The 27,960-nt window shown below is 39.5% G+C and overlaps 1 pseudogene; it reads left to right on the top strand.

Annotated features, from left to right (window-relative positions):
• Positions 1–191: 191 nt before the first annotated feature.
• On the top strand, positions 192–27,960 carry LOC149160915 (CBL-interacting protein kinase 23 pseudogene; annotated as a pseudogene).

Genomic DNA, 27,960 nt, shown 5'->3' with positions numbered 1-27,960 from the left:
GTTGTTGTGTATGAAAGTTGATTGTCATGTGGTTGTTTGAACAGAGTGTCTGCAAGCTGAATTTCTTATACCTGAAGGATGATGGATGGGCAAGCAGATGATGACTCACAATATAAAGATGGGGAATACAGAAATCTAATTCTTATTATTGGGATGAAGACAATACTATTCAACGGGTTAACTATCAGATAAAACGGGAAATATCAACCATGAAGTTGATTAAGCATCCAAATGTTGTCCAGCTGTATGAGGTCATGGCCAGTAAGACAAGAATTTACATTATACTTGAGTTTATATCTGGAGGCGAGCTCTTTGACAAAATAGTTAACCATGTAAGGTTGAAGGAAGATGAAGCAAGGAGATACTTCCAGCAGCTTATTAATGCTGTTGATTACTGCCATAGTAAGGGTGTCTACTATAGGGACTTGAAGCCAGAAAATTTGCTTCTGGATACATATGGAAATCTTAAAGTATCAGATTTTGGCCTAAGTGCACTGTCTCAACAAGTCAGGGATGACGGTTTGCTTCACACTACTTGTGGAACACCCAATTATGTTGCTCGTGAGGTCATCAATGATAAAGGTTACGATGGGGCAACTGCAGACTTGTGGTCATGTGGTGTCATCCTATTTGTTTTAATAGCAGGTTACTTGCCTTTTGATGATCCAAACCTTATGACATTGTATAAAAAGATATATAAATCAGATTTTACATGCCCTTCATGGTTTTCTTCTGGTGCAAAGAAATTAATTACAAGGATTTTGGACCCAAACCCTAAGACACGAATTACAGTACCTGAGATTTTAGACAATGAATGGTTCAAGAAAGGTTATAAGCCACCCAAGTTTAATGAAGAAGAAGATGTAAATCTGGATGATGTTGATGCTGTTTTCAATGGTTCAGAAGAACATCTTGTTACAGAAAAAAAGGGAAACAAAACCAGAGGTGATGAATGCATTTGAACTTATCTCCATGTTCCAGGGTCTCAATCTTGGCAATCTCTTTGAAATGGACATGGGTATGGTTAAGCAAGAAACGAGGTTTGCATCTAAACGCCCTGCAAACGAGATAGTATCAAAAATTGAGGAAGCTACAAAGCCTCTTGGATTCAATGTGCAAAAGAGAAATTACAAGATGAAGATGCAAGGTTCAAAGACTGGAAGAAAGGGTCATTTGAATGTAGCTACAGAGGTATTTGAAGTAGCTTCTTCTCTTTTTATGGTTGAAGTCCGCAAGGCTGGAGGTGATACCTTGGAATTTCATAAGTTTTACAAGAACCTTTCGGCAGGCCTAAAAGTATCTCCAGAAAGCAGAGGAATCCGAGCATGCTGTTTGAGTTTGTTTTTAGGAAAAGCTATTGACATTGAAGCCTGGCAGCTAAACAGGATTATTTGCAAATTTTTGTTCATTTGTTGGAATGAGGAAGATCATTAATAAATGTAGCACAGTGTTAGCAGAAAACTAGTGAGGGGGACTGTGTTTTTAAATCACACAGCAGTTTCGTAGCGCGCTACGAAACTGCTGTAGGTGATGATTTTAAAAAAGCACAGAGCAGCTAGTGTAATACTGTGAGCAGGACTTGTGAAAGAGAGACATCTGTCTATGCCACCTACAGTACATTCAAAAACATGGTAGTACTTCACGCCTGGGGTTGTTAAATGATTTGGGAACATGTTGCTACACTTTCGGAGAAGGTTGGGAGACATAGACCATTATAATAGGAGCACACTTTCTGGTCATTAAATGAGCCATCAGCGCTTTCAAGCATCCCAAGTCAGCGTTCATTGCATCCGTAACTCAGCCATATCAGATTAATTGAAGGAGGACAGCTGCCAAAGCATTCAAGAAAGTATCAAGTATACGAGGAGAATGAAATTAGTATTTTAGTTTGATTAGGATTGTGTGTAATTATAGTTCAGCATGTTTGTAATTAATGCATTAGTTAGTAGCATGTAGGAATAGTTAATAGCCACCTTCGAGGCTCCCCTCATGCTGGAGGAGGAAGCTCGAGGTGTTTTAGTTTTGCTTGCCTATATATGGGCCAAGGTTAGATGTAGAAAGGGTTGGATACTTAATAGAAAAACAGTGTTGTTTTGGGCCATTGTAAGACCTTTTTTTTGACAGTAATAGTAAAACAGAGTTATTCTCTTCTCAAGATTCTCGAAGGATTGTCATGATCAAATGTAGTGATGATGTGTTATACTTTATGTTATTTTATGGTTTTTTTGTATGCAATCACTCAGAATTCATAATTATATGCTCTGACTTCCTGTGTATACAGCAAGCTATGTGTTGGTGGAATATGTTTGACATGTAATGCTAAGAGCCTTGATTTCTATGAGGTCACTGTGTTTTCCTTGTTTACTTGATATTATAGACTCCATAGCCCAATGAGAGCTAGTTTGATGTGTTTCCAACCAGTTATGCTTTCATAAGTGAATAAAGAGTTAGCCATCTAGTGTTTGAAGGATTTTATCAAGAGTTGTGAGAGAGCCCTCTCTGATTAGGAAGGCTAATTCCTAATCTAAAGTATGGTCTGAAACAGTTACATGAAACTTGGCTTGGTTGCAGCCCCTAGTACTGGTTTTGTGATAACAGAGTGTTTGAAAGAAAAGGGAAATTTTTGTGAATATAACTATTTGTCTCATTTCTAGTGCTTTGGAAAAGACAAAAAGCTCTTCTTTTGATTTTTTTGTTAAGAAAGATTTGTGTTTACAAGCATTTGCATTCTCAAACTCTTTCCTAGCTAGAAATTCATTGAAGGGAAAAGATTGCTTAATCATCTTAAGTGCATTTTTTAGTGATTTCGAGTCGAGTCTTCACACCATAAGTTTCATCTCCGCACCTCTTGACTTAACGAAAAACCAATAAAAATAACGCTTAAAGTAAAATCAATCTAGTAATCTTTTTGTTTCTAGGGCTCTATTACAACAACATAGCTTAGGTTAGTGTCTTGGAGTAGGGAGTAATTAACTCTCCAAGACAGTAAAACAAACAAGTAGTTGTATCTTGCGGTAGGAGAAAATCCAATTGTTACATCTATGCTCTGGGAAAGCTCCTCTTAAAGGAGAAGCACGAGATCGTGTCCGAACCAGTGTGGGAATCAATCCTTCCTCATTGGGAACGATGCCAGATATTCACGTATTAAAAATGGTAACCTCATATTAACCATTGTTGAGGAGCCTGGGGTCACTTGTTGGTAAACCTTGGATTATGTCAAGGAGCCTTCAAGGGGATTAAGCTTGTTACTCTGCCCTTGCGTGCATATAGGATCGTAGACTATTCCCCCAGGTATATTTGTTTCCGTTGGTAACCATAGTGACCATATTCTATAGGATTCTTCCTAAGGTGACAGTGGTGGGAATATCCCATTGTACCTGGAGCAGACGTCGGCTAGACTCACTTGGATTTTCTGGGGGGTTCTCTTCACTCAAAACGGTTTAGTGGAGGAACTTGTGCCAATCTATTCATTAAGCAAGTTGCTGGGGTAACTATTCCAACCACCACTTCTATATTGAACTCTGCGACGTTGGATTTCATCACCAACTAGTGTTTTCAGTACGGAAAGTTACTGTTTGTGTGTGGTTTGATCTCCTAGATTCTTTAGGCTTGTGATTCAATTTGTTTGGTTCTTTATAGACTTTAGGTGGTTTTCATTGAGATTTTTCTTTGTTTGCATGTGAAGTAGTTAAAATATTTAACCGTGGCTGAATTACCAAGGAAGTCCCGTAGACTTCGAGGCCAACCTCCTAAGTTTTCATCAAGCCAACCTGAAGGGCTACGAGCCCTTGTTACTCCTAGAGACAGTAGAGTAGGGTCACCTGAAGAAGGAGAGTCTTCTTTAGTGGTACATCCTGATTTTCAAGCTCTAGTGGCAGATTATAATCCACAATCTGTTTCTATTTCCGAAGTTACTAGTAGTGTTTCATCTACTAGTGATTAAGGTGAGGAACCTGAAACTGAATTTGCTGCTACTCCAACATCGGGTTTTACCTCTCCAACTTCTAGTGGTCCTGGTTCACCCAGGGTAGAAAGAATAATTACCCAAAATCTTCCTTCTGGACTAATAGCTATTGAAGAACTTGCTACTCCGAAAGAAGAAGAAGGCATCCCTATCCCTGAAAATCAACCTGTTATAGAACTTAGGGAGCGTGAATCAATCTTTTACAGTCCACCTAGGAGCAGTGCTTGGTATCTTTCATTGACTAATTTTTTGGAAAACCCGGGACTAAGTTTTTCACCACCTCGTATTCCTTATCACCCAACACCTAGGGGTTACTATCCTCCGTTAAATATGTCAAGACAGTCATCCACATTTTCTCAATCTCCGGAAACCTTTTTGTATGGCGGTCCTTCTGTTCCCTCTAGGTATCAGTCACTTTCTGGTACTTTTGCGGGAGCATCTCCTCAACCTATTGAACAAGGGTTATTAACTAGAAATAATGGAACTAAGCCGTTGAGTGTAGAAGATATTCTCATGATGTCGGGTTCTATTCCTAATCCTCAACCTCAAGGTGGCCAGTTACCACCTGGGGGGCAGCCTCAAAATCCTTAAGTATCACTTGGGGGGCAACCTCAAGGTACCCAATTTGCGCCTGGGGGGCAACCTCAAGGACAGTACATACCTATGGGATAGTACGTTCCTCAAGGTCAACCCCAGAATTAATATGTACCTCAAGGTCAACCCCAGTATCAATATGTACCTCAAGGTCAACCCCTGTACCAGTATGTGCCTCAAGGTTATCAACCTCAAGGTCAGTACCCGAACCAAGGTTACCAATCGCCTTCCGGTCAATCATATGTTCAAGGAAATGTATCGTTGAATTATCAACCCTACCCTCAACCCGGTTATGGTCCTCAATATTCTCAACCTATTATGGGTCCATACCCCAGAATGAACTTAGTGTGGGATCCATCTCAAACTCAACAGCTCTTGCAACCGAATGTACAGTTGTCATCTCAAACTGGACAACCCTTGGTTTCTGGTTCACCCCAGCAACTGGTCCAGTCTACTATTCAAACTTCTGCACCTTCTGTAGTTTCTCAGCCTGGGCCTAGTACGCCTCCTACTCCACCTCAAACGGCTACTGCAACTATTGCAACATCTGTTCAATCTACCCCACCTACTTCTGGAGTATCGACAGCTCCGGTTTCTACTGTTCCTGTATCAACTCCTTAGACATCTTTACCTCAGTCTGGACCCACAATCCAAACTTCGGTACAGATGCCTGTAGGACAACCTGGTTCAAGTACGGTTGTCACAAGCCAACCTTAATTTACTTATCAACCGTACCAGGGACAGTACCAATTCAGTCCTGCTGTGCAGCAGCCAGTCTATCAGTATCAACCGTACCCTGGGTATACATATCAGCAACCTCAACAACCCCAGTATGGTCCGGTTAATCCTGGTTTTCCGGGAGGATATAATATCCCAAATGCAATTCCAATTCCTAGTTATCCTGGATATCCTCCTCCTGGGGCTGGTCTCATGACCCAGAGTTTCAGGGACCCTAATCGTCAGTTACCATTTATTGCAACTTTGGACTTGCTTGAATTGTCGCACCTTACGAACGATCCAATTAACTATCTTCCATTTTGGCCGCCAATGTCGAATAAGTTTCCTAGTGATATTCCTAAGTTTGAAGGAAAATCAGGAGAGGACCCATCGAACCATGTGATGACTTATCACCTTTGGTGTGCGTCTAACTCCATTTCAGATGATTCAATCTGTTTAAGGCTTTTCCAGCACACTCTAATTGGTCTTGCGGCCAAGTGGTACATTGAGTTACTGCGAGCCACTTTTTATAACTTTAGTCAGTTAGCTACTTCGTTTTTAACACATTTTCAGTTGCCAGTCCGATATGAAAATGGCATGGAATTATTAACTTCATTAAAGTAGTCAACGTCCACTTACATTTTAGATCACATTCATGAATGGAGACGTCGACGGTGTTTAGTGAAGGTTTTTATTCCGGATCAGATCTTAGCTGAATGGTTTGTAAAATCTTTATTGTCGAAGATCACTGAGGATGTAGCTAAGGCCGGAGTCGTTACTGAGGAGCAAGTAATTGCTCAATCACAGTACCTTGACTTTGTTTATACGTAGTCAGTTACGTTACACGAGAAAATCCCCGATCTTCCTAAGCAAAATCAAATAACTACAGCTCCTTCAGGATCTCATGCCGCTAATGGTATGATTGGTACGGTTAATACCAAAAGTAAGAAGAAGTCTTCCAAGAATTCTTCTCCTATCATAACCTTGCCAGATTCCCCGACAGGAGATTCTTCCACAGAAATTTCCACCGATATTCATGTTGTAGAGTCATCTACAGCCAAATCAAAATCCGATGGTAAGAAGAAAGGGAAGAAGAAAAATAAAACAGATAAAAATTCGAAAGAGAAACCAGAAAAAGCGGAATCAACTGATGAGAAATGCAAACCTCGTTATCCTTGTCTCATTTGTGACGAAGAGCATTTTACAAGAGACTGCCCTCATCGTGCAGAGGTTGCGAAAATTGTCAAAGGTTCCCAAATGCCTGCTATTTTGAAGGATCCTTTTCCAAGTCAAGACAGTAAGATGATAGGTTCTTCCTCAAATGCCAACGAAGAACCCATACTGATGATGTCCCATGTTAGGATTGCGACTCGATCGCATGATTATGGAAGTAAAAGTCCTGTTGATGGTAAAGAAGCAGAATCTTCTCATTCTAACCCATCAACCTCAGCTCCCGGTTCCGATCCACTACAGATCGAGAAACCTAATCTAGACTTAGTAATCAAACCACCCGCCAAGGGTATACTTCGAAAGTCGGCTTTCAATCCACATGCGAGAGCGGCTCAGAACTATAACATTATTGAAGATTTAATTGTTTCACCTTCAGCAATGTCGGCTTTGGAAGTGCTGCAATCAAGTCCAGCACAACGTAAATTACTTTTGTCGGCTATAGGAGTTGTTGATGTTCAGGACTCGAACCTTATAATTTTCGATCTAGAAAATAGTACACCATGCCTACCTCATCCCAGTGTTAGTCAAAAACAGACCTATTCATAGGATTGTGATTGATGAGGGAGCCTCAACGTGTATTATGTCGATACAATGTTGGTGATCGCTTGGTTCTCCTTCGCTAAATCAATCCCCGATGATTCTAAAGGCCTTTGATGGCCTTGGGTTTCATCCTTTTGGCATTCTACAGGATTTACCTATAGGGGTAGAAGGCAACACTGTTAATCTAGATGTGGAGGTGGTTGATGCCCCTCTAGATTACAACCTTCTCTTGGGTCATAGTTGGTCTTACGCTATGACAACTGTCGTTTCATCGGTCTTTCGGCTTATAAAGTTCCCTCATAATGGAAAGATCGTAACAATAGACCAGCTGACTTACTTTTCATCCGACCCAGCCTCTTCTGAAAGTCTTCAGCATGTCAGCAAAACGACTATCCCGTATAAGGATGTTGGAGTAGGACTAGTTAAAGATGCTAGTTTACTGGGAACTTTTCCTTTTCCTCCTATCAACGCGTCGTCTTCTACTGTAACCATTCATATGATTTCGTCAGAAACCATTGTTTATGATGATCCTTGGATCGTACCTTCTAAATTTGAGATAGACTCATTTGGTAATGTTATGCCTTTGAGTCCATATGAAATTGTGTATCAGGCCGTGCAGTCGTTTTCCGATCCATCTTCAACCAAAATTGACTTAATGAATGTGGTCCATGAGGAATCACTTTCAACATCAACCTCAGATTCAACAACATTTTCTGAACTTGTTCACACTAATGAGAAAATTCGTGAAATCCTATGTGTCGATGATTTACCATGGGAAGATCTTCATCATAGATCTTTGTTTTTACCCGAGAGTGATCGTTTTGAAAATGATTTTTCATCAATTTTTACGACTGAATATGTCAAGGAACCTCAGAATCCAATGAAAAATCCTGATTCAGAGTTAAATTTGGGAAACATTTCTTGAACTATTCCTATTGATATTTCGGTTAAGCCTGGAATTGTTGAAAACATTCATATAGGGGCCTCTTGTACGGAAGATGAATTTCAAACATATAAGGCCCTATTTCAAGAATTCCACGACGTGTTTGCTTGGTCATATGAGGAAATGCCAGGAATTGACCCCACAATTGTTGTTCATGAAATCAAGACTTACCCGGATGCTAAACCCGTCCAGCAACGTTTGCGTTAGATCCACCCGCGAAAAGCTACTGCTATTAAAGCAGAAGTTGAAAAATTACTAAAAGAAGGTTTCATTTATACAATTCCATTAACGGATTGGGTATCGAATATTGTTCCTGTTAACAAAAAGCAAGGGACAATAAGAATATGTATCGATTATAGGTACATTAATCGAGCCTATCCAGAGGACAATTACCCAACTCCCTATATCGATCAAATCATTGATGATTGTGCCGGCAGCGAAATATTCTCCTTCGTGGATGGTTTTTCCGGATACAATCAAATCAATATTCTACCTGCCGATCAACCAAAAATGGCTTTCATTTGTCCGTGGGGGACATTTGCTTATTTCAAATTACCTTTTGGGCTCAAGAATGCCGGGGCAACTTTTCAAAGGGCCATGTCTTATGCTTTTCATGACATCAAGCACATTGTGCAACCCTATCTCGATGATTTGCCTGCTCATTCATTACATCGAGCTGATCATCTCATCCATTTACGAGCAATATTTATGAGGTGTAGGCATTATCGGATTAGGTTGAATCCACACAAGTGTGTTTTCTGTATAGAAACGGGTCGGTTACTGGGGTTTGTTGTTTCGAAAGCCGGTATTCGCGTCGATCCCTCGAAGGTTGAAGCTATTGTCAAATTGCCTCCTCCTTCGAGTCTTCGCCAACTCCAAAGTTTGCAGGGGAAAGCAAACTTTTTACGTCGATTCATTCCTAACTACGCCGAGATCACAAAGGTTTTTACCTAGTTGTTGAAACAGAATACTCCATTCTATTGGGATGAGATAGCTGAGAAATCTTTTGATACACTAAAACATGCGTTGACCCATGCACCGTTATTGCATCCTCCCAACTACAATCAGGACTATTTTTTGTATCTCGCCGCCTCGCATTCCACCATTGGAATGGTGTTAGTTCAGGAAGATGAATTCGGTACTGAACATGTGATATATTACTTTAGTCAAACTTTAAATCCAACTAAGCTAAAATACTCACATGTGGAGAAATTGGCATTAGCAGCTGTTCAAGTTGTCCAACGTTTTCGTCATTACATTTTACTACGTAAAACTACAGTAATTTCTTATTGCAACCCTATGATCTATATTTTGACCAAGAAATTGCTAGGGGGCAAGTACTCCAAATGGATTGTGATCCTACAGGAGTTCGACTTGGAATTTGAAAAGTCTAAGTCGAAGAAATCTTTAGTTTTTGCGGAGTTAATGTGTGACTTCCCGCGTGCTGACACGGAAACTGTGGCAGAGGAGCCCATTGCGAACGAATCCTTATTTCTAATCAGCACTTTAGATCCATGGTATGGGGATATCATTATTTATCTCCAGACCCAATCCTTTCGGCCAGAAATTTCAAGGTCAGAATGTCGAAAAATACGATTCCAGTCCCAACAATTCAGAATTATTGGAGATACTCTTTATCGTCGTGGTGCAGACTCAGTTTTTCGACGTTGTTTAACTCATGAGGAAGCTAAAAGGGTTCTGAATGACTGTCAATCTGGAGTGTGTGGCGGTCATATGTCTGGGTATGCCACAGCCCAAAAGATAATGCGTGCTGGCTACTTCTAGCCATCTTTATTTAAAGATTGTATTAACGCGGTCCGAAAATGCCACAACTGCTAAATTTTTGATCAAAAGATGCGCGCTCCACCTGCTCCTCTCCACCCTATAATTTCCGTTGGTCCTTTTGCCAAATGGGGTATCGATTTTATTACATGTAACCCTCACTCGGCCGGGGGGCATGAATATATCATCCTTGCGGTAGATTATTTTACCAAGTGGGCCGAGGCGATGCCTACATTTGAGGCAGACGGCAAAACAGCTGCGATTTTCATGTTCAATCATATAATTGCTAGGTTTGGTGTTCCACAAGCGATTATCACTGATCATGGGCGTCATTTTTGAAATGTTATGATGACTGAACTTACAGGCCGGGGGGCATGCGTATATCATCCTTGCGGTAGATTATTTTACCAAGTGGGCCAAGGCGATGCCTACATTTGAGGCAGACGGCAAAACAACTGTGATTTTCATGTTCAATCATATAATTGCTAGGTTTGGTGTTCCACAAGTGATTATCACTGATCATGGGCGTCATTTTCGAAACATTATGATGACTGAACTTACAGGCCAGCTTGGCTTGCGTCACGATAGTTCAACTCCTTATTATCCACAAGCTAATGGTCTGGTTGAAGCCATCAACAAAGTTCTAGTCATCATGATCCAACGAATCATTGAGATTCATCGGTCGAATTTTCATAACATGCTATTTTCAGCGCTTTGGGCGTATCGAACCTCAGTAAAAACGTCAACAGGGTTCACTCCTTTCCAACTAGTTTATGGTCTAGAAGCTGTGTTACCCATTGAATGCGAAATCCCATCATTTCAAATGGCCATCGAGTTACTTCCAGCCACTTCCGAAGAGGAAAAATGTTTGTTATACTTGGCTCAGCTAGATGAGAATCGACGTGACGCTGCATTGGCGATCGAAACTCATGCAAAACGTATTAAAGCTCAGTATGATTGAAATGTGACCCCTCGAAATTTTTCGAAAGGAGACCTAGTCTTATTGTACGATCAAGCAAATGATAAATTAGGCGCTGGAAAATTCGTGCCTATGTGGCATGGTCCTTATGTTGTCCAACGAAAGCTGGCAAAAGGGGCCTATGAATTGGTAGACTTTGACGGGGTCTCTTTAGGTAAACCTAGAAATGGTCTTTACCTAAAGAGGTATTATGCTTAAAAATGGGTGTGGAAATTTTTAGTTAGGTTAGTTTTCTTTCTAGCTGGTGTGTTTTAGATTAAAAAGTGTGCTTAGCTTAGAGAGTGTTTTTCGTCATTATTCCTGCTTATCTTGGTTTTACTCTTGATATTGTAGATGTCGATGCCTCTCCAAACATACATTGGTTTCGCTGATGGTGCTTGTCATAATACGCGGAACATTTCTTCCGCAGCTTGGGTTATCTATTCGCCCTCTGACGAGTTGGTATCTATGCATGGGGTAAGCCTCGGTCAAACAACGAACAACATTGCAGAGTATAGTGCAATGATTGAGTTATTATTTAAATCTATTTCATTTGGGATTCGGAGTTTGATAGTGAGGTTAGATTCTGAACTCGTTGTATTACAGCTTAATAGAGTATATGCCATTAGAAATCCAGTGTTATTGAGATTATTTTTGAGAGTGCGTCTCTTGGAATGTGAATTTGATTATATTGAATATTAGCATATTCCGAGATCTTTAAATACATTAGCAGATGCAATTGCTTCTCGAATGTTAAGTAGACATTTGCAATAATCATACAAGTAAATTTAAAAACATTCCATAAACATGTTTTACAAGATAAGCCGGTAATAGTAATATAGTATAATATAGGAGTGTGTCAAAATATACATCGTCCTCGATCATAGGTTGAAAAACACCTTATGATGGGCAAAAATGATAAGTACAAAAAGCAAAAAATGTCATATGTGTCTACAATAGGCGATCATCCTATCACTGGTGATGATCTCGATAAGAAACCACTGTATGGACCACCTTACAAAGGAACCTCCTAAAAGGTCCTGGGACCCCAATCACATAGCACTATAGTCGACGAGGAATGTCATCTATGCTGGTCTCCGGAATGTCCCCTGTCAAGCACTCTAGATGGCTCTCCAATTCGGCCAAGGTCTCTGTTGATTCGTCCTGTGGGGCTAGTGCCACTGCAGCTGGTTGTTTCCTCTCGTAAGGCCGGAGAGTGACTGGTCTCTATGGGCCCACATCTGCATTTGAAAATTTTACTATCAATTTTGGGACAAGATAAAAACAAAAAAAAATAAATTAGGAAAATGTTGAAAATGATTTTACCTGAGTCATCCCATTGCTCTCCTGGTGGAAGAGCCATGTCTAGGTCACCACGAAAATCTACCCCAGCGTAAGGAAAGTCCTGAATAGCAAAAACCTGGTTTTCCAACCAATGGAAATACTCAGGTTTGAATCGAACGACCTCTGTCCCCTCATCAAGATGACGGGCCATAACTGCAACCCATCGCATCAGTTTGGGCTCTCGAGGAAGTCCAGCTCCAATAGTGAGGTGCTGTGGGACCAACATTGGGATCCTCTCCAGACCAAAGCTCACAACTAAAGCACCATATCCAAAGGTCTTCAGTTGTCTGTTCTTGTCTCTAGTTAGTTGGCCTTTTACATTAGCCAACACAGCATCGCACCAGTTGAAGATGGTGCCTCGAAAGCAGTCAACTGCCATCTGCATCTGGGATCCAGTGGCTATATGTAATGCGGCACTCCTGCAAAGTCTGGTAACAGTAAACTCCATTACCATGAGTTCAGGAAGGGATATGGTCTTGATGTTTATCCCTTTGTCTCTAGTCTGGTTGTTACAGAACTCTAGCCGGAGGCTATCGACAGACTGGCCACCTGGCCTAGTCCCGAATAGAGTCAAGTGTTCACCTCTCTTAGGCAAACCAGTCAAAAAGTATATGTCTACTGGCTCCATTTCGATCTGGTGACCGCCAATGAAGAAGCACTGGTCCTGTATGCTCCACCTGTCTACCAGCACTGCAGAAAGTCCACCTGGGCCCTCATGCCAGGTATGGCCCAGAATTTGTATAAGCCGCATGCCTTCAATGCATCAATCGAAGGTTGATGATTTATCACGACAAGATCTACGTCCTCATGCTCCCGTTCTCGCCAATCAAGCATGATGTATAATCTACATCCAACAAAAAGGCGAATTAGAATATAAAAAATGGAAATTTTTGGGTGAATTTTGAGAAATTTAGTGTTAAAAACCCTTGCTGCGGGGACCGCACTCTCTTTGTTAGAGACAGTGCGTGGGTCTGCACCTTGCCTTCATGGCAGGTGCGGACCCCTGACTTTTTCCCCATTGAGAAAAATTCGGGGTCCGTAGGCTACGTGTGTTGTGCCTGTGGCCCCCCGCGCACGGGTTTCTAGCCTAAAAATCCTCTAAAAAATGAATTGAAAACCTAAAAACAATTTTGAAACAGATGAAATTGAAGAGTAGGATGATGCGGATTACCTGGAGGAGACGGCGCTCGATTCTGACGGACGGATTTTCTGCAATCTTCACGGGAAGTTTCTGACCAAAAGCTCTATTTTCTCACCCAAATCTCAAATGGTAAAAATGAATTGACGAAAGCCGCTTTTATAAGTTTTTTGAATAAATGAATTGTTAATTTGTTTATGTTTCACTTTAGAAAGGTAACTTTTGCAGCATTTTTATCCATGTTAAATAGGTATGAGTAATGTTTGAGTTTTTGTTCAGGAAACAGATTTTTTAGGCGAAATCGGTCATTTTCGACGAAAAAACATTAGAGTCACCTTTAAGCTCTTTTCTGACTCCTAAAATATGAAAAGATCGCCGAGTTTTTCTTTTTAAACTCGTTAAAACGGAACTAAAAAGACGGTCCACTTACAGCTCTTTTCTGACCGTAAAAACACGAAAAGATTGCCGGATTTTTGTTGTTTCAAATTCGATATTGGTTATAAAACGACGTGTCATTGATCGCTTTTTTACTTTTTTGGATCAGAGGCACTAATTATGAAAAGTACTCCTTGGTTGTAATGATCAAGTGGTTCTCTCAAGTATTATTTTATACATTTTCGGGCTTGGGAGACACAAATTTACGAAAAAGGTCAACCCTGGAGTCTTCTTAAGTTTTTCAGACTCTCTAAAATTGAAAAACGCCGAGTTTCTCCTATACTGGACTCGTTAAAATTTAATAGTAAAGGACCTGTTCAATTACAAACAGGAATGGACCACTCCTTCTTAGGGTTCAAATTTAAACTAAGTTGGACTCATCCGAAGGATGAGCTTATAATCAAGCAAATGTTATCCTCCTCAAGCTTGTCAAAAATAAAGAGGTACTTGCCAGAAATGGTGGGGGGAAAGAGAGAAAAATGAGCATGTTTATCATACTTTGTAACCACTCTTGAACACGACACTTTTATTCACCTGGGTTGGGAAATCCTTTGCCTAACAGTTGATCAAGCCATATTGAAAGTCTTCAGCCGGTTTCTGAGTATTAACTTTGGGTCAATTGTCACCAAACCATCTGCTGTGTCGTTATGTGTTTAAGAGGTCAGTGCAAATAAGCCATTCATCTGTAAAATATATGTCATCCATCTTGACCATCTCTGAGTCAGTCCTTGCAACTAAATTTCTTCAAACTTGATCTATGATTTCATGTTGTGGGCTTGCCTACGACGGATTGATTTCTATCGACTTCAGCTCATTATTTAGAAAGATGATCTAGAAATCGTCAGTACCTTGGAATCTACATGCCTCAATGGCAGGTTTCTCGCCTTCGATGATAGGTTGTATCATTGGCCTTCGATCAAAGGATTCCGTGACATGTTCGACATCAACACATCTATTCACATCTCATGGATTGTACTGAGTACTTTAAGAGCCATTGACATTACTGGTGGTTTCTCTCACACTTGTTAACAATTTACATCATTGACTGGTAATCAAGTGGTTTCTACCATGTTTGACTTCAACACATTCATTCGCATGGATAGAATCGTACTGTTTCGGGAATTAGAAATGAAGACCCTGGATCTAGTTTCCGCCATCCAGGCTGCAAGGAATTTTGTATTCATTATACTGTGGACTATTCATAAACAGATGGCTGCATCCATACTGTGTCTACATGTGTCTATACTTGTGATGTATTACAAGATCATTCCTATATCAGAGCAGTAGTTAGTTTTCTAGTCAGTTTTGATCTGAGTATGGGAATGCCTACCTCAATGATGATATGATCTCATATATATATTTTGCATTGAATGTTTTTACAGGTTCCAACCAGGCTCTCCACAAGATGATCCTCGAAATGATAAAGTACTTCACTCTTCCTAGATGATAAATGAAATCCTCATCTACTACAGACTTCGCACTTTAGGGGGCAATCTGTTACACAAAAATATCGTCACCATGACTATTTGCAGTCAGTATGGGTCTATCATTATTTATACTATCCTCCTAAGCAAGTCTCAGGCCTCAGCTCTTCATGTCAAGCTTTAAAAATGAGAGAAAGACATTAAAAATCAACAAAGTTCTAGTTCCGCACTTTCTCTCACTGTTGCCTGCGGTCCCGCCCCCCCTGTTCACATTACCTGCGGACCTGCCCGCTCTATCTCTAAAGGAGTGGGTGCGAACCCCTATGAAAGTCAAAAAGGCGCAAGTTTATTCTAAAAAACTCACTTTGGGTTAATTCTAGATGATTCTAGAAGGAATTTTGACGTGGATTGTTCGCTCTTAGGTGGTTCATGCATCCCAAAAGAGAAGGAGCTAATCCCTTGATGAGAGGAGTTATCCCTTTGAAGGAGGACCTAGTAACTTCCCTCCATTGCACTATAAATTAAGGCATTGGGCTAGTTGCTAGGAAGGTTAGAAGCTGAACATTTTTTAGGGTAAATGCTGGTGGAATTGAGACTTCCTAGTTAAGCTTGAGAGGAGAGATCACATACCTTTTTGGCTTCATTGGGAAGAGAGTGAAACTTGTCAAAGTAGAGGAGACTTCTTGCTGGACCCTGGGAGGAGCTTGTGCAGCATCAAGGCACAGGTTGTAAAGTTCTTCTTTGATTTGAATTAGTACAATCAGATTCATTTTTCTCAACAAATTGTCTTATGTCATTTGTTTCATGAATTCCTTGATCATCATGTTAAGTATGCTTTATTACATTGGTTTTTCAGGTGCTATTTAATTTGTTTGCTTGTTTGTGTTTGCAGATTCGCGACAAGGGAGCTCATTTGGATCAAAGGAGCAAGGCTTCCACAAACTTGCATTGGACCCAAGGTAGGCGTAAAACACTTGTTTGCCTTTGTTTATAATTGCATATTTAGAGAAAGATAGTTTTTGATTGGCTTGCTTGTCACTAGATATCTTTAGATACTAGGGAGGTCGATCTTGTCTGCAAAATCGACTCATTCCGTGTGACAGGGGTGCACGAGGCAAAGGAAGAAATGGCCAGGGTTCAACTAGAGTTGAACCTTTAGATAGCGGAACTATAGTTGAAGGTGCACCCTTCAACTCTGCCAGAGATTAAGGAACAACGCACCACCACGATCACCACCACAATAGCGGCGGTCAATAGTGTAGTGACAGACTGCACAAAGTTGTTCAAGCAGTTGTTCGAGGTCCTCACCACCCTACAGGAGGATCCAAACATACAGTGCCTAGAGACAGAGGTGCGTGAGCTACAACAGAGATATGATGAAGTAAAAGGGACCACATAGACGGTTTCCCTCACACAGAGGCTCACCAGGATGCAGCAGGCTAAAGTGCTTAAGGAGCATGTGGATGCTGCTCAGCATAAGGAAGCAGTTTTGAAGGCACACTTATAGCTATGGATTGATGAGGCGTATACCATTACAACCTCCATTTAAGAAAAACTCACGTAGCTCCAAGAAACACAGGAAAGGATTCAGGGCAACAGTTTAGCCGCAGCAATCACAGAACAATGCATCGAGGAAGTACAGCAAGCAACTTCTCAGTGCGCTGCGAAACATGCAGCGATCGAGTCAGAGTTGGAAGGTCTTCGCGCAAAGATCTCCACATTGAAAAAGTGAGTTGAGGGCGAGTCACGATGTTTTTTTTGGGGGATGGTTAGGCGCAAGATCTCCCAAGGGAAGTTTTGGGGCTTAGAGCCTAGATTTTGGTCAAAGATTGTAATTTTGATGTAAAGACTCTGCATTCTGTGGGCGCGAAGTGTGTAGTTTGTAAAAGAGTCATAGGGTTGGATGCCCTCTATTTTGTTATTGTAATGTTGACTGTAGAGATTTACCCATGGTCCATGGACCATGGGATTGTATAAATAGAGCGAGGCTCTAAGTAGTTTAAAAAGCATAATGGAAAAGAGAAGATGAATATATGATGTATGTGAGATAGATCTATGGAGTAAAGTCTAGTTTTGGGTCGTAGAGTACGAGAAGGCTCTGTAACTATGTGTGTAGAGGCCTAGTAGTCCGTAGCTGAGTGCTTGGACCCCTGCAGCTGAATGCATAGGGCGAGTCGAGTCTGTAACAATTGGAAGTACTAATAAAGATAATTTTCCTATCATTTCTATGTATTTATTTCCTGTTTTATGCATATGTTATCTTGGGTATGAAATTCACTTCTAATACTTATATGATGCGCGAATGTGTATAATTGTATTGATTAAGTGAATGCAAAGTTAACTAAGATCTGTTAAGAAGATAAGTAAGATACGTGGTGTAGTTTGGGGAAATAGCACAGGTCACTGCCATAGTAGCGCGAAAGCATCTCAGCCCCTGGTTAGGGCTGCACGAAAGATGATTATAATAGATCGCGAAGGTATTTAAGGTTAGAACAGTGCGTGAAATGACCTACATGAAGGTAAACATAGTTGGACTAAACCAACATCACAGATATCTCAAGGGTGCGGGAACTTGGTTCCAACATCCCTCCATACTGCCTCGGGTGAGACTTCAGTGCACGCTCTGTGGGCTGATGCCAAAAGGGCCAGTAATGTAGGGATTTGTTTGGCTAAATAACTCTAAACCTAGGTCAGGCCCCCATAAGCCAACATAACTACTTACATATTTTGATTATATTTTTCTTAATGAGATGAGTAAAAGTGAGATGTTATGGCTAGTGGACTAATGTGCATTGACTGTAGGTTTTTGAGCGAAAATCATGGAAATTTTGGCTAATTCGGGGCAAAAACGCGAATGAGAAAAGGAGGAGAGATTGTAGGAGATAGATCCTCCTCATTTACTCCTCACTAATTCAAATATTCCTCCATCAAATCACACTATCTTGGAGTTGCAAGCAACTGAGTCATGAAGATCAAAATGCAGTCGAGCAAGTGACAGTTAGAGAGCCAGTTCAACTTGAGTTTAGGAGCCAAGCCTCCCTATATTTAAGGAAGTCATTAGATACTTCAGTTGTATAAATAAATAGGCCCAAAGCCTCATTAGGATTCGAATTTTTGATGTAAAACGAACTAGGACTTTTCGAGTTCAAGACTTGTGGAAGACATTGTTATGTAATGTTCTGATATGATAATGAGAATGGGCATTTCCTTGATCCAGCACTGAGTTGACTTAGAGGGTTGAAGCTCTTGGGTTAGGGCCCAACCCTAGCAGTAAAGGCTCCTCTTGTTGTATTTGTATGCTTAGTTGATTTCATAGATTAATGGTTGAATTGTCTTTAGCATTATTTCATTGCAAGTAGTTGTGGATTTGATTAGTTTGCTTCCATTTGTGCATTTCTTCAGTAGTATCTTAGGAAGGTAAAGGAATATAAAAAAATCTATTAGTAGGTGGATTTGGCCTCACTCCTCCATTCAGGGACCATGGTTTGAGGAAAGAACTCCTATGCAGCCCCAAAAAGACATAATTTTGATCTCTCATGGAATTTAGGGTTTTTTGTTACTTAGGCCAGCATTTTACTAGTTTTCAAGAATAGGATTTAATTGTCATTTCTGATGTCTTCAACCTTGCATTAGATCTCATAAAGGTTTCACATTATTTTTCAAGTTTTACCCATGCATGAAATAGGCAGCTAGCTCATGAAATTATGTTTTCTTTAGTTAATTGAAAATCTTTCTTGTTTAACATGATTCATGGATAAATATCAATGATTGATGTAGTGTAGGAGTTTCAACAATGCATAGAGATTTCATGACCAACAATCCCATCCTAACCTCATCCATCCATGGTTATCACTTTTTCCACTAAATCCCTCACCAAATTCATCATTCCATAAGAACATTTCTCCAATCTTGTTGAGCAAATCCAACCATCTCACAAACTCTGTTTTGAGCTATGAAGGAGTCCTAGCCACTCCTTTGCCTCATTTCTCCTACCATACACCTTCCCTAAGCCTTACACCACTTTCCAAATCACTCCTCTTGATCTCGACCGAATCTTGTAGTAATACAGGGGATCCTGTAAGAGCATTAGGACATCCTGTAGGAGGCATCAGGAAATCTTATAGGTCGACTTGTAGTCGCCTATTTTGAGGCCAAATTATGGGAAAAGAATCTAGGAAGTTAGTATAAGACCCCTACTTGCCTCCCAAGACATCTGACCATCCACCATCATCCCTAATCCACCTGCCACATCACCAAGAGAAGTTAGCATTCACATTTTCACACAAAAAAAGAGAAAAAGGAAAAAGAGTTATTATGTTCATTTACATGCACAACAGTAGAATGTTTGGATGTTTCAAATTGCAAGTCCAGGAAACTAGGATTACACACATGTGATCTTAACATTATTTTGAAGCAAATCCTCTTAGCAGTTAGTTAGATGAATGGTTTGTTTAAGCATTTGATTTCATTCTTTTCCTTACTACAATAGACAAGATTTCATTTAGTGTAAATTTCCCTTTTTCTCATTGGTAATCAAGCTTCTTCTTAATTAATGGAAGGTTGGTTTGAGAAACCATAGTGGTATATCGCGAGATTAGTAGTGAAAAAGAGTGGACCCATTACATCTACTTGTGTATACAACACTATCACCTCCAAGTTTGTATGAACCCTGGGTTGATAAAGTAAACTTGGTAGCCCAAGAGTTGTAGCATTCTTGCTACAATACTAGTGCTCATCAATTACTGACTCGGGAGGATACTAATGAGGAAGAGGACACTAACCGCAACGAGATAAGGAAGGTGTAGTGGAGCGTAGAGGAGCTCATGATGGGTGTATCACTTACATGACTCGAGGACATGCCATGGAACATGCAGTGCCACACATTGATTGTGTCTAACATGATGGGTCGGCTCCTCTGCCAAGTGACTAGGTTGCCTGTGTGTTATTGGGCACACATGGAATCTGATGATGAGTAGTAATATGATACCATTATGCATGCTCCCTTCATGAATTTTTTTGGACATTAGTGTATGTACTATGTGCTTATGAGCCTTGGTTTGTGAGCTCAATTTTAGCACTATACCGGTTTATACATTTTGGTTGTATGCAAACTAAGTTTTGCATATATATACATATGAGTTTTAATCTTTTACATATGGATGTGTTAATGGTACGCAATGGATCCCATGTGTTTTATTTACATGCATGTTCAACTATCTTGATATTACATATGTGATAGATGTCATTCCAATACATAGTTAGCTAATGAATCAGCCAATGGATTAGAACTCTTAGGGACACATTGATAAATTACGTAATAAAATGAACATTCAAGCAAATGTACCCTAAGACAACAAAATAACACAATATTTCATACATGATAGATGTGATTCAGCAATGATAGTAGGAAAATCTGCCTACAAAGATCCCCATTGGGGCATGATAGACATAGCCTAGAAAGATGCTCCCTGAACTCAAAAGTTCATCGGTGGGTGAAAAGAGTACCCAAGTTGTCGAAGAAATGTTTCAAGAACTACAGTCATTGCCATCAACATATCCTACATAGATAAAAGAGTATACAAACATTTTCATACCAAGTACCAAACATGATAAGAAATGGGCTGAAACATTACAAACATTTAGGAAAAAAGTAAGAAACATACAAAATACATATGTATTAGGAACTACACCTAGAGGCATAGGCCTAAAACTTCCTAAGATAGAGCCCATCGGGGTGCTCCACAATGGTGTTCCTATTAGGATCATTATTTTTCAAACATTCAGAGGGTCGATAGTCCACACAGATATGATGAGTAATTTTTTTTTTATGATAGGAACTATGTTAAAAACCCATTTAGGAGATGAATGAGGTGGATCCTAAGAGTTTAGAAAAAGAAATATATGACCATTTTACTTATGGACATGAACTAGGTGGGAAAACCATTTTGGACATGTCTTACGTAGATCTTGATAGTTGACACATCCATGAAAAGAACCTCAACTTTTGATGACTAGAATGATACTAGAAATCCATCCTGTCAAAGGAAAATGATAGATGGATTGAGTGCGAAGCAAGTTTTCTAGGATATAAGGGTCAATGCCAAGCATCATTTCATAGAATGAGGAGAAAATGTCACATAATTCAGAGAAAAGAATAATATTAGCTATATGATCTAGAGGGCAATCCACTCCAATCATATTGTTGTCCACAATCCCAGGTTTCTTGGAAATATTGATGGGAATTATAGGAGAGATGTTTTCAAAGTTCCCTTTAGAGAACACATGATGGGTGGTGTCAGGATCTTGTGCCCAATTGAAATTTTGGGAAGAAATGAGGTTGTGAAAGTCGTCATTCAAGTGTTTCGAATAAGGGAGAAATGAAGAGTGATGATGTGATTCTTCCCAAGGTAGATCATAGATCATCGTGGCTTCCAAGGTGACTTCATCATATAGCATTGTAGTATCAAGGAATTTTCAGAAATGAGAATGATCGATAGCCCAAGTGAGAAAGTAGTAAGCATAAAGTTTGACCTGATGAGAAGAACTTAGCTCAAGTTCAACAGTCGCCATTTGGATAGCTTGATAAGCCAACTCGATGGGGCTCAAAGGAATCTAATGGCCAAACATTTAAATTTCCTTAGGAGAAGGAATTATCAAAGGATCAGTGGACCCATTGGAATCATATGTGACATATGTGAACATGTTGATAAAGTTAGATGACAATGACAGTTTAGGGGAAGAAAAGGAAATGTACCCATCAATGAGGAATTTTGAAACATCCCTTCCTCAATGCTTTCAATAGAAATAGTGGATTTACCAACGAATGGAACCAACTAACTATCATGAAATCATAATTCTGGCTTGAAGAAGGTCATCTAGTCAATGGTGACTATCTTACCCTCATGGGGGGACATCATGACTCAAAAGACTGAAAACACGAAAATATTCATGGCATAAAACCAACTTCGCTTAAGTAGGAGGTTATAATATAGCAGTGTGTTTATGACCTCAACCTCAATTAAGATTGTTTTGCCCATAAGATAAACAGGTGAAGTGGAGAGCATCCCTTGAGGCTATAATGTATGCCCATCAAAACCATTTCACATGGATCTAGGTAGAGACAAAGTTGGTGAACTGAGAGCCTTCCAAAAATTCGATGACATAATACGTGTAGTTTTCCCCTCATCCAAGATTTTCTCATGAACACATTGTCTGAAGACATGGAAAATTTACAATACTTCAAGTGCATACATAGCAGCTGAAGTTTGGGCCAAATCCTAGACAATACTATAGTTATGAGCGGCCCTCACACTAGGATTATGCATAGTCTTTTAAAGAGTGCCTTTAGGAGGGTGTTACACAATGTTCAGTGATGGCTTATTAAAATGAATAAGGCCATCAGGTGGAGGTGGATTAATGAGCTCTTAGGTAGAAGTGCCACTCATAGGATTCTCATAATTGTGTGTGTTGGTTGTGACATGAATACATTGTTCCACCATAAAGATATATTGCATAGATGATGATGAGGTAGTATTAGAAGAGTTGCCCCCATCGCCCCATTTTTTAGACAATGGAGGGTTTACGACCATCTGCTGGTGTTGGTCCAAAAAAATATTCGTAAAAAGTGTGGGTTGAAAATTAGCAGATTATTGTGAGGAATATTGATGAATCCTATCAATATAATGGCACTCATGAATAAGATGGATTCCCCACAAATCTTGTAAGGAAAATGATTTTCATTCTTCTTCTCTTTGGTGCCACCCCCAATGATCTCTTGGGTTTATGATGTTCCTTGTTCCTCATTCGAAGTTTTGATAGACTTGTTCTTTCTCTTCTTACCTCCTGGTTGTTGAGGTTTCTTTATCGATTTTAACTAAACAAAGCTCACCTCAAAGGTGGGTACAAGAGAATTAGGAGTTTGAGAGCAAGGCTTACCAGTTGAAGCACTAGAAGAGATATTAATTTGGCCCATCTATGAGACTAGTTGGCCTATGTTTCCTAATGGTATAGACACCACTACACCATGGGCATGGGTCCTAGATTGGTGATTCATAGGATTATTCAATGGCCAAGGAGCATTAGGAATGATCTCATATAAGGTACACGCTTGAGAATAAATCAAGACAAGTTGATTGGCACACTATTACACAACATTTTGTCGCTATCCCTGTACTCCCCATTCCTTGATCCTGGAGGACCTCTACAATGACCCTCATGTGTCTCCCTGTCATGAAGAACATGTCCTTACATCCCTCTTCATCTATAAAACATTTCCTTCTTACATCATTTCCCAATAATATTCCTTCAAACTCAGTTTTCAAGACTAGCGCTACCACTCAGTTTCTTCCATGTGCTGATTTGTAGAGTCTAACACTGGGCCTAGCACCGAATAGCGTCGATAATCCATTCATGACCCGCGCCGACCCTATTTTGGAAAGTTTATAAAAATGGAGCTGAAGCTTCTAGGTCTAGAAGCTTTGTGAACGAAAGTCAGGTAAATGGTTAAGCAATATAGAGCCGAGAGACACTGTTTGGGCTCTTTTCCCGTATTAAAATGGAACAAACCAAAAGGGATAAGACCTCTTCCATCATAAGAGGATCTATTTCCCCTCTATCAAAGCTATATAAAATCATCCTTTTCCAAACCTCAGCTAGCTAACGAAAGGGCTGAAATAATATGCAATTCTTGATATCCATCTTGAGAACTTTAGCCTTCTAGTTTGTGTTTGTGAAGGGAGAATAAGCTTGTAGTTTTGTTTGGTTTGGAGAAAAGAGGAAGAGGCCTTGAACTTCCATTGTTTTGAGGGTGAATCATGAGATGCTAATAGTGGTGTTGGAACCCGGACATGTCGAAGGAAACCTGCAACATCAAGGCTTCTGTTGTATTTCTCTTTGAAGTTTATTTTAATACAACTAATGGTTTATTTCCTATATCCACTACAATATTAAATTTGATAGCTTATAACTCCTTGATCTTTTAGGTAGATTGGATTTGATTTTATTCTATCACGTTTGTTTTTGTTTCTTGCATGTTTGTTTCAGGTACTTGAACGAAAGAAATGAAAGGAAGCTGGAGAAAGGAAGCAAGATCACCATCAAGTGGATTAGCGTTATAAGAGGTAGGCCCTCTTATTCGGTTGTAATCTAACGAAACTTACATTAGATTGTCTTTTTTGTGGGTAGACCCACTCTCTTGAGCTAAAGGGATCATCTCTGTCCGCAGAGAGGATACTTACTACTCCAAAAATTGGCGACTCCGCTGGGGAACCATCCCTCTCTTTGGATTGTTTTTCATTTCATGATTTGTGACAAATTTTCTTGTTTCATTCTTTCTCTTTGGTAATCTATACTTCAATTCATCTACTACTTTGATTCTTGAATTTAGAGTGACAGGTCTAGTTTTGGTTAAAATTTTTATTTTTTCTTTGAATCCCTCGATCAGCATTGTTAATTTTCTAATAGTAGTGCCGACCAACGCGAGTTCCCTTTGAACAGTCACGCCACATCCCCTTCTGGCGCATGCCGCTAGTTAGACAGTCGTGCCGATGTCTGTAGGTTAAAATTGGGGTTTCTCCTAAATCATTGCCAGTGTGTCTTGTCCTCATAGATTCTGATTCTTAGCTTGTTTGCCTTTATTCTCCCTGGCTAGAATGCTTTGTTAGCTTGAATTGTTTGCTTAATTGGTTTGAGATTGCCTTACTTGATTTTTTGATTTTTTGGATGGTTTGTGTTCCTAGGGAATCTAGGTCATTGTCCATTCATTTGTTTGCCTACTCATCAAGTCAAGATTGTTGGTTTTCTGCTTCGTGCATTTCATTTTTAGTCCTTGCATCTATCTTTCTTTGGTTTCAATTGAACAAGTGAAAAAGTTTCATTTACTCTTCTCTCGTTGAACATCTCTTTCTGAGCATAGATCACATTGCTCGGTTTGTTTCGGTTGAATCTTTGCATTTGGTTTGAAAGGAGTTCTTTTTATCATGCTTTGCATTTGATTGATGTTTGGTTGTTTTGAAATATTCATTGAAATGTTTATGTGAAAGATCCATTTTAGCATTCCATTGAAGAAAATACATCATTCTAGTTTGTTTAATTGATATGTTGCATTAAGTAGCATCATTGAAAGCTAGAATTACATCATCGTGAGCATTTGAAATGAAATGAACTTCTTTTACAATTAGAAGGACTAGTTGAAGTGCATCTGATAGGAAGAGTAGGAAGTGGAAATAATTTTTATTATTTTGTTTTGAAAAGTGAAGTAGTGAAGAGACATTTTACTTTCAATTGCTTGTTTGTTGCATTGATTGTTTTCTCTTCTCTCAATTAGTGTAAGCATTCATCAAATTGAAAGGGTTTTGTCTCATATAGCTGCACTTAAGAGTTTTTCAGGTGACATCGATAGGGCCTAAAAACTGAGACTTAATTTCAAGATCAACCTTTAAAATATATTCAATTAACCTAAGGCACATTTGAAACTAAATGCTCACATTTAGAGGTCTAGGCTAGAGACGTGCTCCGACGTCTTTAAACCTAGCAGCTATCATTCACTTCGGCATTAGACAAAGCTAGTACAGACTTGTGCTCCCTATGCTGTCACATATATAAAGGAAGAACCCACTAGGTTTTCAATCCTTTATCCATAGGAAGTCGAGTCTTCTGCCTTGTAAATGTAATACACCGAACACATGATTCAGAGATATTATCACTCAGAAGTTTTCCCTAGAAGTTATCAAAAGAAGGAATCATCCAAGGTAACCACAAACCAATCTTTTAGACTTAGGTTCTAGCCAACCTAAGTATAGAGAGGGCTCTCTTTTTATGATTTAGCTTTGTTTTTATTAGATTTTAGGCTAGTTCTTAGTGTTCATAGGGTTTTGATTTTGGATTGAAGGATGGGTGGTGGTATTCTTGAAATAGATGGATAGAGCTAGGTATTCAAGCCATTGGGCTATGAAGTCAATAAATGGATAGCATAACTGGACCAAATCAATAAAGGGAATGTTCACAGGGCAAGCTAGAAAAGCAAAAGGAAAATCTTCAAGTCTAATGGATGAAAGGATTCTAACCAGGGTGAAAGGGCACTTATGAATCCTTGGACCGGGATTAGAATGAAGAAAAGAGGGTGATCATGAACAAAGGGAAATTAAGAATCCTTTGCTATAGACTAGGGGAGAAACTACGGAAGCTAAGGAGCAATTAAGAATTCCCTAAATAAGATAGTTTAGCAGAAAACATTCAAAATGTAAAACTATCAAGACAGAGTGCATTCAAGCAATTTCTGAAATATCATTCCATGTTTTACATTTAGATTTTAGAGAAACAAACAAGATTATGAAGAAACATAAGAGAAACAATAGTAAACATGAGAGAATACTTATTTGTATTTCACTTTACACAAGAATCCTGTAAAACATCTGATCTTTATTCCTTAATCCAGCAAGCTAATCCACTCATTGATACAATAGAATTTTGATTTGAGAGAAAAAGTCTATAGAAATGTCTTGGAATCCACCCTACATACTTCAAAATGTGAAGTATTTATACAAAAAATAATTACAAAATATCTCATAACAGTTTGAGATTTAATCTAGGAAATAAAATATCTTCATGCATGAAGATAGAGACAGATATGAAACTATTTCTTGTTGTCCCTTTTATTGTGGTGTTGCTGGCTGTTTTTGTTGAATTTTAAGCCCTTTAAGCTGTCTGGAAGTTGTGGTATATTCTGCGTTGGAATCTTTTTTACCTTGATTTTTCACTAATACTCTTTGACTCTATTACTCTTTGACCCTACTTATCTGTCTTTCACCTGTTTCACCTGGCTGCCTTCAGATTTACTGTGGTAACTTTCTGCTGTAAAAAAATTTCAAAGTAAATCTGTCATTTTTTCCCACCATTCTGCTTCAGGAAATCTCACCTTTAACATTCTCCTATAATTTCGTCTACCTTTGTGTATTTTGCAAAATTGGGCTTGGCGAGAAACAGATGTTTCACCTCATGTTCTAAGAAAAAGAGGTTTTCTAATGTATCATACAGTACTTTTCCAGTAGGAAAAGCTCTAATGCCTTAAGAGATGGCTTGTTCCTTGGCCAGCCTCCTAAGTCTATCATTGTAGTCCAATTGCGTCATGAGTTTATCATTGATGACCATAGGACTGGGAAGGCCTTTGTCCCTCAAAGTTTGAAATTTGGCCATAAACTTGTCAATGGCCACCAGCATGTTGTGGCACTTTTCTTCTAAGTTGAGTATTAGGTTTATTTTGGAAAGAACCTTTTTAATCTCTAGGATAGCTTCAGTCCCATCCTCTACACCAAGCTCGTGGAGCTCATACCTGTTCTTACTGTTTAGGAGGTGGATGAGTCGATTTGGATCCTCAGGTTGGTCTCCTAACTCTTCCCTTACTTTCTGGATAGCCTCAGTGGCTATCTTCACCAATTCAGTTTGATTAAATATAACTTGAATTGATGGCCAAATATCATTGACAGAGTCAATGATATTGGCCCAGAGCATCTCTTTAGTTTGTGCTAGTGGCTTCTGCAGTGTCAAATCTTTCTCTAGGACTTTGATTTTCACACCCATCCTTAGGGCTTTCTGTGTTTCTTCTCTTTGCTGAATTTGGGCAAGTTTACAGTCATTTTCTAAACTTGCCACTTTATCCTTTAATATTTTGAGCTCTGTAGCTTGGATGGACATCTCCTCCATAGCTTATACCAATTCTACTGTTTTTTTTCAATTGAAGTGCTTGCTATTGTAGTGGAATCAGTTGAAATTGGCAGTGTTGCGGTAGGTGGAGCTGTAGGTGCCAACGATGCTGCCATTGTGGAAGGAACTGTTGTTGTCACCGTGGGAATGACAATTGTGGAAGTTGTTGCCAGGTCACTTTGCTTGGACTGA

The sequence above is a fragment of the Pinus tabuliformis genome, chromosome 5_2 (assembly GCF_031772625.1).
Source record: "Pinus tabuliformis cultivar Carrire ecotype Pingquan chromosome 5_2, CPIR1, whole genome shotgun sequence".
NCBI lineage: Eukaryota > Viridiplantae > Streptophyta > Pinopsida > Pinales > Pinaceae > Pinus > Pinus tabuliformis.
This window is presented reverse-complemented; position numbering and strand designations above follow the sequence as displayed.